This window comes from Bos indicus x Bos taurus, chromosome 26 (assembly GCF_003369695.1).
Source record: "Bos indicus x Bos taurus breed Angus x Brahman F1 hybrid chromosome 26, Bos_hybrid_MaternalHap_v2.0, whole genome shotgun sequence".
Lineage (NCBI taxonomy): Eukaryota > Metazoa > Chordata > Mammalia > Artiodactyla > Bovidae > Bos > Bos indicus x Bos taurus.
Genome location: NC_040101.1, coordinates 40,253,943 through 40,263,653, shown reverse-complemented (window position 1 = coordinate 40,263,653; position 9,711 = coordinate 40,253,943). Strand labels below are relative to the sequence as shown.

Here is a 9,711-nt window from a genome sequence, read left to right as displayed (position 1 = left end):
CATTGCAGGTGGATTCTTTACCACTGAGTCACCTAAGAAACCCATATTCTTGATAGTAACACTATAATAAATTTTTGTGATAGATTTAATCATATGGGGTGGGTGTGTGGGTGTGTGTGTGTGTGTGTGACTAAGAGTGACATCAATTCTCAAACTTTCTCTTGCAATGGATGGTAAGTAATCGCTACAGGCATACTAGACTATTCTCAACACACCCATTTTATCTTCTCCTTGGCACTAATACCCTCACCCTGTAGCCAGTCCATCTGTGGCTCTGGGAACTGTGACTCTCATTCCAGCCCAGGGGCCAGTTAACATCTGCTGCTGTTGACCAAGGTGCACCAGAGTGTAAAGGGTACCAAGACTAGGTTGGCCAAAGATATTTAACCTCCAGGGTGAATAAAAACATTCAAGTATTCTCCTATCAGCTGGGAAATCTACAAGGGTTGTTTGTGCAACCAAGTGATGGACCAAGAGCCCTATCAACCTCCGCTCAACCCACTAAAAGGCTAGCGCACATAAACTTTTCCAGTGATATCCTCTGATGACTGTGTGCAGAGGAAAATCGTTAAATTAATATACCAGATCCCAGAGAAGACAGAAGAACTGGCATTCCCACTTGGACTGTGAGTAGAAAGCCAGAAAGTTGAATCTTTGTCATGCAGCAGAGCAATCCTGAAAAGCTATTTAGTCAGCTACACTGGCTGTAGGAGCAGCAGACTTCAACGAGGGTGCCCCCCACCCCTGAGTTATCTGCTGGCTCCAGCAAGGCTGGGGAGCCATTAGGTGTCCAACAGTGAACTCCTGACTCCAGGCCAGCCTTGACCTTGAGCAGCACTGTCTCGTGTGACCAGTTCCAGAGGGGACACTGGGCCCCTATGAGGGATATGACCATGGAGACTAACACTGAAAGCCTGATTGAGGCAGAAGAGTGATTTGGGATGAAGGCAGGGACTGGCTATTTCTTGCCCTGAAAGACAGCTAGAGCTCTGGGGTAGGTGAATAATTACCTATCTTTATGCCAACACATATACTCAAGGACACAAAGAGTTTGGATACTCAGGGGAAATTGGAGGCTTTCTGCACGGCTACTCTAACAGGGGTACCTAGTCCCATCCTCAGACTATATAGGTAGCTGACTCACAGAAGGATCATGAACACTGCCCAATGCAGTCCCTCTGCACTCTGAAGGAGTCTCATTCACCCTCCAGATGGTGCTGAAGCTTCCCAGAAAACGCAACTGACTGGTCCTGACCTACAAACTGGGCTGTGATTTATTTTTCGCCTGGATAATGTTATTGAAAAGATGCCTGCACAGCAACAATCTACCTTTGTCCAAGAACACATCCCCAACCCGCATTTCCTGGTGCGTGACTCTGATCTCACAGATCTTTGCCTCTGGAGACGCAGAAGAGTCACATGAACTGCCGGTATTCACTGTCATCTGCTCCTTCTTACTACCTGGGGCCATACTCAGTGTTACCAAAGGAGTACCCAGTGGGGACTTCCAGATCAATTCCATTTTACCTCCACCCTGACTGTCACAAATATCTGTATGGCAGGTTTGACTTGCTATCACGTAGCATGTCCCGGGAGCTTCTAAGATTGTTCACAAAAAGACAGTTGGAGGAGTGGGGTAAATCTCCACAAAGGCAATCACGGACCTCTCCCCTTAAGTGTGTCAGACCAAGGAGGCAGGGACTCCATCTCCTTTGCTCACAACTGTGTGCGCATCCCCCAAAATAATGCCTAGAATGAATTAGGCCCTTAAGAATTTTTGATGAATGAAGGAACGTGTGTGCATGCTCAGGTGGTTCAGTTATGTCCGACTCTTTGCAACCCTGTGGACTGTAGCCGGCCAGGCTCCTCTGTCCATGGGATTTCCCGGGTAAGAATACTGGAGTGGGTTGCCATTACCTTCTCCAGGGGATCTTCCCGACCCAGGAATTGAACCTGCATCTCCTACACTGGCAGGAGGGTTCTTTACCACTGAGCCCCCAGGGAAGCCCTCTAAGCTCATTGCCGGCACCTAAAACCGGTAGGGAAGTTATGAGGCTCAAAAAGGTTTAGTAACCTAACTAAGGCCACACGGGAACAGACTGGCAAAAAATGGTTAAATAAAGGAGGAACAGCGGGCGATGGCCTTGCAAATTGCCTTCTTTTCTGAAATGTGATATAAAAGGCTTGAGAAAAAATAAAAAAAATAAAAGGCTTGAGAGTTTACACTAATATTAATTTTTTAAAAGATGTATTTTTCTCTAAACGTTAGAGAACTGATATCTTCAATATCACCACAGTAATACCATTACCATATGCAAATGATTAATATGCACACTTCAAGACTCCCAGGTCTCCATGAATTTGACTTTAGAATGTGTTTCTATAAAGACAAGAGAGATCACTGGGGTAAGAGAATGGTCTCTGGTGTCAAGCTCCAGCATGACTGATGAAGGATGTCTTGATGTTTTCCTCCTCTCTTCCCTGGCCTACTGAATGCAACTGCACCAATTCCAAACATCTTCCTCTCTGCAAAAGAGGATATTCATGACATTTTCTGGAAAAGGGACAGTTTAACTGAAGTATATTTCTATATTAACAGCAGGCATGGCTGCCTCCCACCACCCCTTTTCTTGTCATTCCAAATCAAGCATCTAACAAGTCAAGAAAAAGGACTCAAAGGTAGCCATCTGCCAGTGAAGTGACAGTCAGATCTACTCCCTGACCCTGAGGATCTCTTTACTTGATTCAGTTTCAGAGTTTTTACAGCATCAGTACCTGGGTCCCTAAAATTGTTCCTGGCTCTCAATCATTGACTAACCTGGTCCTGACAGTTGTCCAAAAGAAAACAGTATGTCAGAAATACAATTCCTGGGTAAAAGCAAGCAAAGTTGCTTTCCTAATGACTCCTGTATTCTGTATATATCCTGGACCCAGCATCCCATCTTCTCAAACCTTAAACTGATAATGGCTCAGCAAACCAGTACATCTTACTCATGGAAATGTTTTTCTTCAACTATGTTAATGAAACTACGCATTTGCTTGGAAATCTGCCCTTCTTCAGGATTCATGTCAATTGTGTTATGGCCTGAGATGACTCCCTTTGTGCCATTCTATCTCAAAATGCATGTTGTGGGAGAGGGGCCTGGTGCAACTCTCTCAGTCTTGAGGTGTTTCTCTTATCTGATTAGCAGCTTGCTAACAGGTATAAAACACCTCGCTAAAAACTAGCAAGGGGGCATTCTTTCTGTCCCCTTCTGATGTCTATGTCAAAGCTTTCTCTATCTCTTTTTATACTTTAATAAAACTCTGCTACACAAAAGCTCCGAGTGATCAAGGCTCGTCTCTGGCCCCAGATTGAATTCCTCTACTATGGAGGCCACGAAACCTGGGGTCATTCACGGCTCTCGCCACAACCTTTCATAGGGGTGGGGAGTACACTGAAACCAGCTATTAGCTGGAGCTAATTTCTAACATCCAGGAGCAGTTAGGAATTCAACCACTGGATGATGCCTTTACAATCTTATCATAAGAAAGAGCACTGATATACTTTGCTTCCCTGTGATTGGCTTAAGGGCAGGTGAGCAGCAGAAAATATTTTGCCCTGGAAAGTGTACTGACCTAAAAAAGTCATCAAAGGACACAGGAGAAGAAATGAAAGGTGTGAGGTTGGGGACTGTGATAATAAGCTCCAACAGTGCAATGAGGAGAGATGAGATCAGTCAGGGAATAGGTAGGGAACTTGCCATTAACAAAGGGGTCAGATTGGAGAGCAGGGCCTGACCCCTAGGTCCTCCCAGTTGCTCTGTGGTGCAATCACTCAAGTATCATTCAATGAATTTCATTAAGATTTTGGAAAGTGCCCTGGTGTTGGCTCTAGACCTGTTTGAGTCTCATCTCCAATCTGCAGTGCTGGGAAAAAGTATTTTGACTTCTGTGATTCTAAAATATCCCAAAATAAAACCTGAAAATAATAATTATTTCTCCCAGTGTTTCATAAAGATTAAATGGTTTCTTTACAAGTATTAAGGTAGACCAGATATACAAAGAATAAAGCCTATATAACACAATAAAAAGATCTGAGTAGTATGTAAAACGTATCTTTATAAATGCCTAGCTGCTCTGGGAAGGGACTAGAGAATTCCAGGAAGTCCAGAAATAACAAGAAAGAGAATGCACATGAATAAGAACTCACTAGCTCCGGTGATATACATCTCTTGCTGTGGTTGAAACCATTAGTTTTAACAGACCGTTATCAAGGAAATGACAAAGCCTGGGACCCACACATGGGAGGTTACATCATAGAGCCTATGTTAAACCTGGGTCCACGCAGAGGATGAACTAGAAAAACTAACACCTCACAGACCTGGATGTTGGGGAGACACCTGCTTTTTCTAGTTTTGACCCTAGGTGGAGAAGAAAAAAGTCTTTCCTCCCTAAGTGAAGGGAGTTGACTCCATGCTAAACACAAGCACCATACCCCAGACTGGGGAGATCTGGGCTGGAACTCAAAATGGGGAAGTGGTGAGGGGGAGTGTTATGGAGGAACTTATCAGAGCATTACTCAGCAGCCAGGCTCAAGAAATGACTACATCTGTTTTTTTTTTTCCCCTTTTTCTTTTCCCCTGGGAACTGATTTAACCTTTTCTTCCTCCTAAATAGCAATACAGACTTTTACTACTTTTGGTCAACCCAAACTCAACTTTAGGAATGTTTCAGCACTTTTTCCTCCCACTTACAGGAGGGAATTAAAGCCTAAGGAAGCGCCCTGCCAGCGTCTTTTTCCCCTCACTCTAGCCAGCTGGGCCTAAAGAAGCCAGAGAATCCACAAGCCAACTCTGTTGGGGCTGGATTTATCATTTTCAAATTCCACAGGTAACTGTTATCTCTTACCAACAGATAGGAGGTCAGCTACAATTTTAGGCAATTAGAGGGAGGTAAAGAGCTTTTCCTATACCTACTGACTCTCAATTGTCTTTAGCTCAAAAGTAATCCATATGCCGAAGAAGCATATTTTAGGGTGGCACATTTTGGTATCCTTCAATAACACTGTAATAGAAGATCAATAAATTTGCAGGAAAAAAATAAAATAAAATAAATTTGCAGAAAAACAATGAGACAAAGGAAAAGGGTTTTATGTTTTTAGGGGCAGTCAACTGTGGGCAGGTAAATATAGGGGAAAACTAACGGAAGACAGGGCTTCCCAGGTGGTACAGTGGCAGAGAATCCACATGCCAATGTAGGAGACACCAGAGATGGGGGTTCAATCCCTAGATTGGGAAGAAGCCCTAAAGCAGAAAACAGCAGCCTGCTCTAGTATTCTTGCCTGTGAAATCCCACAGACAAAGAAGCCTGGCGGGCTACAGTCTGTAGGGTCACCAAGAATCGGCCACAAATGGACGACTGAGCACACACGCAGTGGAAGAAGATAAGGGTTACTCTAGCAGGGTTTGTCTGCATAGACTCTCTGAATGCCAACTAATCTCTGGTAATAAGGTTGCAACCTTTTTCTCGGTACAGGAAATAGGAAGGCAAAGAGCTTTTCTTGTGTTTGCTGCCTTTTAACTGATTTCAGCTCCAAATAATCTTTATGCTTGACTGACATATTTTGGGGTAGGACACTCTGACCCTCTTCAACAACAAAAGGATACAAAGCAAAATCAGCAAGAGAAAGGCACATGAAGAAAACCAAGTACGATTTTCCAAGAATCTTGTCCCAGTTGGAGTCACACAAGATGTGCTTAATTCCTGCTGCATCAAATTATGACAACACATGTAAAGTTCTTGTCTACCAGAAAAGCTCACCAGAGACCTAGCACCCAAGGCTTCTCAAGGAGGTTGGCCACATAGGCCCCATCTATCCAGTATGTACCCAAATTCCAGACTCTCAGGAGGATAGCACGAAGTTGCCATAAACCATAGTGTTTGTACAGTTTAGGCACAGTGAAAGCTGTTTGTATCAGAAAATAGTGTTCCCAGAAACCAACAATCAGGTAGGCTTTTCTAAAAACAGTCTCAAGCCTGTTAACTCTTTTCTGCACAGACGTGTATCTCCAAGGAGATAGTGGAGTTGAAGTACTCAGATCTTAATTTCAAATTCCCCAGGGAATGGGCAGCCAGATGATCAAGACCTACTCAGAGCTTATTAGAAATCTACATGAATGTGGAGTAGTTGGACAGACAACAACTAAGATGCCATCACTAACACAAGCCTAGTTTCCAGCTCAAGCCCCAGCATGAACAAGTCTCTCTCCTTTTCATCACATACATTAGGAATTGGGCCCCACAGCAGAAGGGGAGCAGCTCACCATCACTTGCATTACCGGCTGAACCATCCTGCCCCCTCTATCCATGGAAAACTTTTCTTCCACTGGTCTCTGGTGCCAAAAGATTGAGGGCCACTGACATGCATTATAAATTTTGTGACAGAATGGTATTTGGGGATCTGGGAAATTTTTCTGTAATCATTCTCCAAAAGTCAACATATTCAGTAACTACAGATTATATACACAGTTTAAATGCAGAGAAAACATATATGATTAAAAATGAAAATATTAATTGATTTAATAAAAATGGCATTTTTTATTCAAAGCATAGAATGGGTGCTTTAATTATGTTTAAGTTTTTTATGAGAAATGGAGTATTTCCTGCCATATCGGTAAACAAGTTATGTCACAGTCATCCGTGACACCTGCCCTCAAAATGTAAACTTCTGAGCCCTAGGCACAATCAGGAAGGAGAACAATACCTGCCCAATATGGCAGCCATCAGGCTGCAGCCACTCCCTGTGGTGAGCACTGAGGAACTCAGGCTGTAAAAAGAAAACACAGGAAACTGGCCCCAGATAGCTGAGATGCATATGAAAGGAGTAATTTCAGTGAGCCCAGCCTCCTGCATTTTCCCATATGTACAAAAGCACTAAATTCCTTAACTTGAGCTATCTGAAAGTGAAAGTGTTAGTCACTCAGTTGTGTCTGACTCTTTGTGACCCCATGGACTGTAACCCACCAGGCTCCTCTGACCATGGAATTCTCCAGGCAAAAATACTGGAGTGGGTTGCCATTTCCTTCTCCTGGGGATCTTCCCCACCCAGGGATTAAACCTGGGTCTTGCACACTGCAGGGAGACTCTTTACCAACTGAGTCACCAGGGAGCCTGATCTAGCTGGTTTTCCTTAATTAACAATAATCTTTGGATGTTCAGACTACTTGCCCCTTTGTTGCAAATGTCTATATAACCGGACTCCCCACCCCTGCCTCCCTGACCAGTACTCTCAGGGTTACTTGAGATGCTGTCTCCCAGTCTTGACATCCTAAAAATTCCTACCGAATAAAACATAACTGTCAACTTTTAGGTTGTGATTATCTTTTAAGTTGACACTGAAGACAAAGAGTTTAGAATCATATGTGTGATCTTTAATAAGAGAAGAGGCTCATGAGTCTGGCAGGAACTCTTGTATGTTATCCAACAGGTTAAGCCAACAGGTTAAGGGGCTGAGGCTTAGCCAGTTTTCTCAAGCAGAGATGAGGATCAGTGGGTCATTAGGCAACTGAAACTTTTCTAATGAACGAGGGAATTTTAGCTCTTCTTGAGTAAGAAACACTAGGTAATAAGAAAAAAAGCACATGAAGACAGGTTCATATTTGTAGAAGAACACAGGCACTGCTGTATATGCACCGTCTCTTCCTAAAGAAGAGGACAGAGGTATTGTCCATTCTCTTGATGGGGGCAAAAAAGGCCAAAGACAATGAAGTTTCCAAAGCAAGGCCTTTCAGAGTCAGGGCTACAAATATGGTTCCAGGTTATATTTTCAGGAATTGTAAGCTCTAAAGGATCATGAAATTTCCCCTAATAACCTCTTTTGTTACAGTGATAGGAAACTGAGGCCCAGAGGATAAGAGTAAGTGGGTCACCAAATAGCCTATTTGCACAGGCCACCTAGCTCTAGGCCCAGTCCTCATTCCACAGTGCTGCATATTCTAAGTTCCAGTGCTGTTCTGATAGGCCACTTTTATCCCACAGAGAGGTAGTATGAAAAAGCTGCAACTCACAACTTCCCTCTCAGAGAGTTTAAAGTTTCGGTTTAATTTCCTTCAAATTGGCATCTCCCTGCCATATTTGTTTCCTTTTTTGCTTACAATATAGGTTGTTATAGGTCTTTTCCCCCATCAGATCAATCAAATCTGACACCAACTCTACATCTCTCAGATTCTCTGAATACCAACTGGCTGTCCAACAATTCTACTCTGTTCTAATGCTAACTACCTGGAGTTAGCATGAGTCCCCACAAGTCTAGGGTGTAATCCAATTAGATTGTCCTCTCTTTAGTTACCACTTACAAGTAGTCGGTCCCCAAGTTATTTTTACTTCTGTCTGACTTAGCTACACATTCAGGAGTTCCCATAAACCCTTCCTCAGTTTTGATAATTCACTAGAACCACTCAAAGAACCCAGGAAAGTGTTTTACTTATGACTGCCAGTTTGTTATAAAGGATGCAGCTCAGGAAAACCCAAATGGAAAAGATGCACAGGACAATGTGCGGGTGAGAGTGGCACGGAGAGTGCACACTCTCTCCTGGTGTGCCATCTTCCCATATTGCCGAACATCTACCTTACACAGGCGTGACTGATTATATGAGGTCACTTATATGTGGGATCTACAAAATAGTACAAATGAACTTATTTACAAAACCGAAACACTAACAGACATATAAAACAAGCTTATGGTTACCAAAGGGGCAGGAGGGTGGGATAAATTGGGAATATGGGATTAACAGACACACACTACCACATAAAATCGATAAATAACAAGAATTTACTGTGCAGCTCAGGGAACTATAATTCAGTATCTTGTAATAAACTATAATGGAAAAGAATTTTAAAAAGAATATAGCTATTTACATGGAAAAAATATATATATAATTGAATCAATTTGCTATATACCTGAAATTAACACAATTTGTAAATCAACTATACTTCATTTAAAAAAACAGAATATGCAGAGGCACATTTCTTTTTTTTTTTTTAATTGTAGTTGATCTACAACGTTGTGCCAATGTCTTCTATACAGCACAGTGACTCAGTTATACATATAGATATATATACACTCTTTTTTTATATTCTTTTCCATTATGGTTTATCATTGGATATTCAACACAGTTCCCTATTCTATGCAGTAGGACTTAGTTGTTCATCCATTCTGAATGTAATATTTTGCATCTACCAACCCCCAAATCCCAGTACATCCCTCTTCCTCCGCTCCCCCACCCTTGGCAACACCATTTCAACCTTGTGGATACTAAACAGAGCAGATTTATTAGATTTAGACAGAAGAAAACTACTAGAGCAGGAATACCATCTTTTCCTTGTAAACAAGGTCCGACTAAGTTAAAACAATACATATGCTGAAATGTTTTATCAGTTAATCATACTGATTATCTTCTTACACAACAACAAAATAAGATAAATTGATTGGTAGATCCAGAAGCTGATAGCTGAATATGTGACAAAGCAAACATAGTAAAATGTTAACTGTAGAATCTAGGTGGTGAGTACATTAGCATTTGTTGGAAAATTCTCTGAACTCTATGTTTAATGATGTTCATAATAAAATGTTAGGGTAAAAAAAAAGTATTTAAAGTAAATCAAAACAAGGAAAATGAATATATATACATATATATATATATATATATGGGATAAAGGCTAAAACCACAT

At 42.0% G+C, this 9,711-nt stretch overlaps 2 protein-coding genes across 2 annotated transcripts in view; one reads left to right on the top strand and one right to left on the bottom strand.

Annotated features, from left to right (window-relative positions):
- Positions 1-9,711, bottom strand: part of LIPA (lipase A, lysosomal acid type) — a 128,903-nt gene that overhangs the window by 101,669 nt on the left and 17,523 nt on the right. The window lies entirely within an intron of this gene.
- IFIT1 (interferon induced protein with tetratricopeptide repeats 1) overlaps positions 1-9,711 on the top strand; it is a 34,074-nt gene that overhangs the window by 10,591 nt on the left and 13,772 nt on the right. The window lies entirely within an intron of this gene.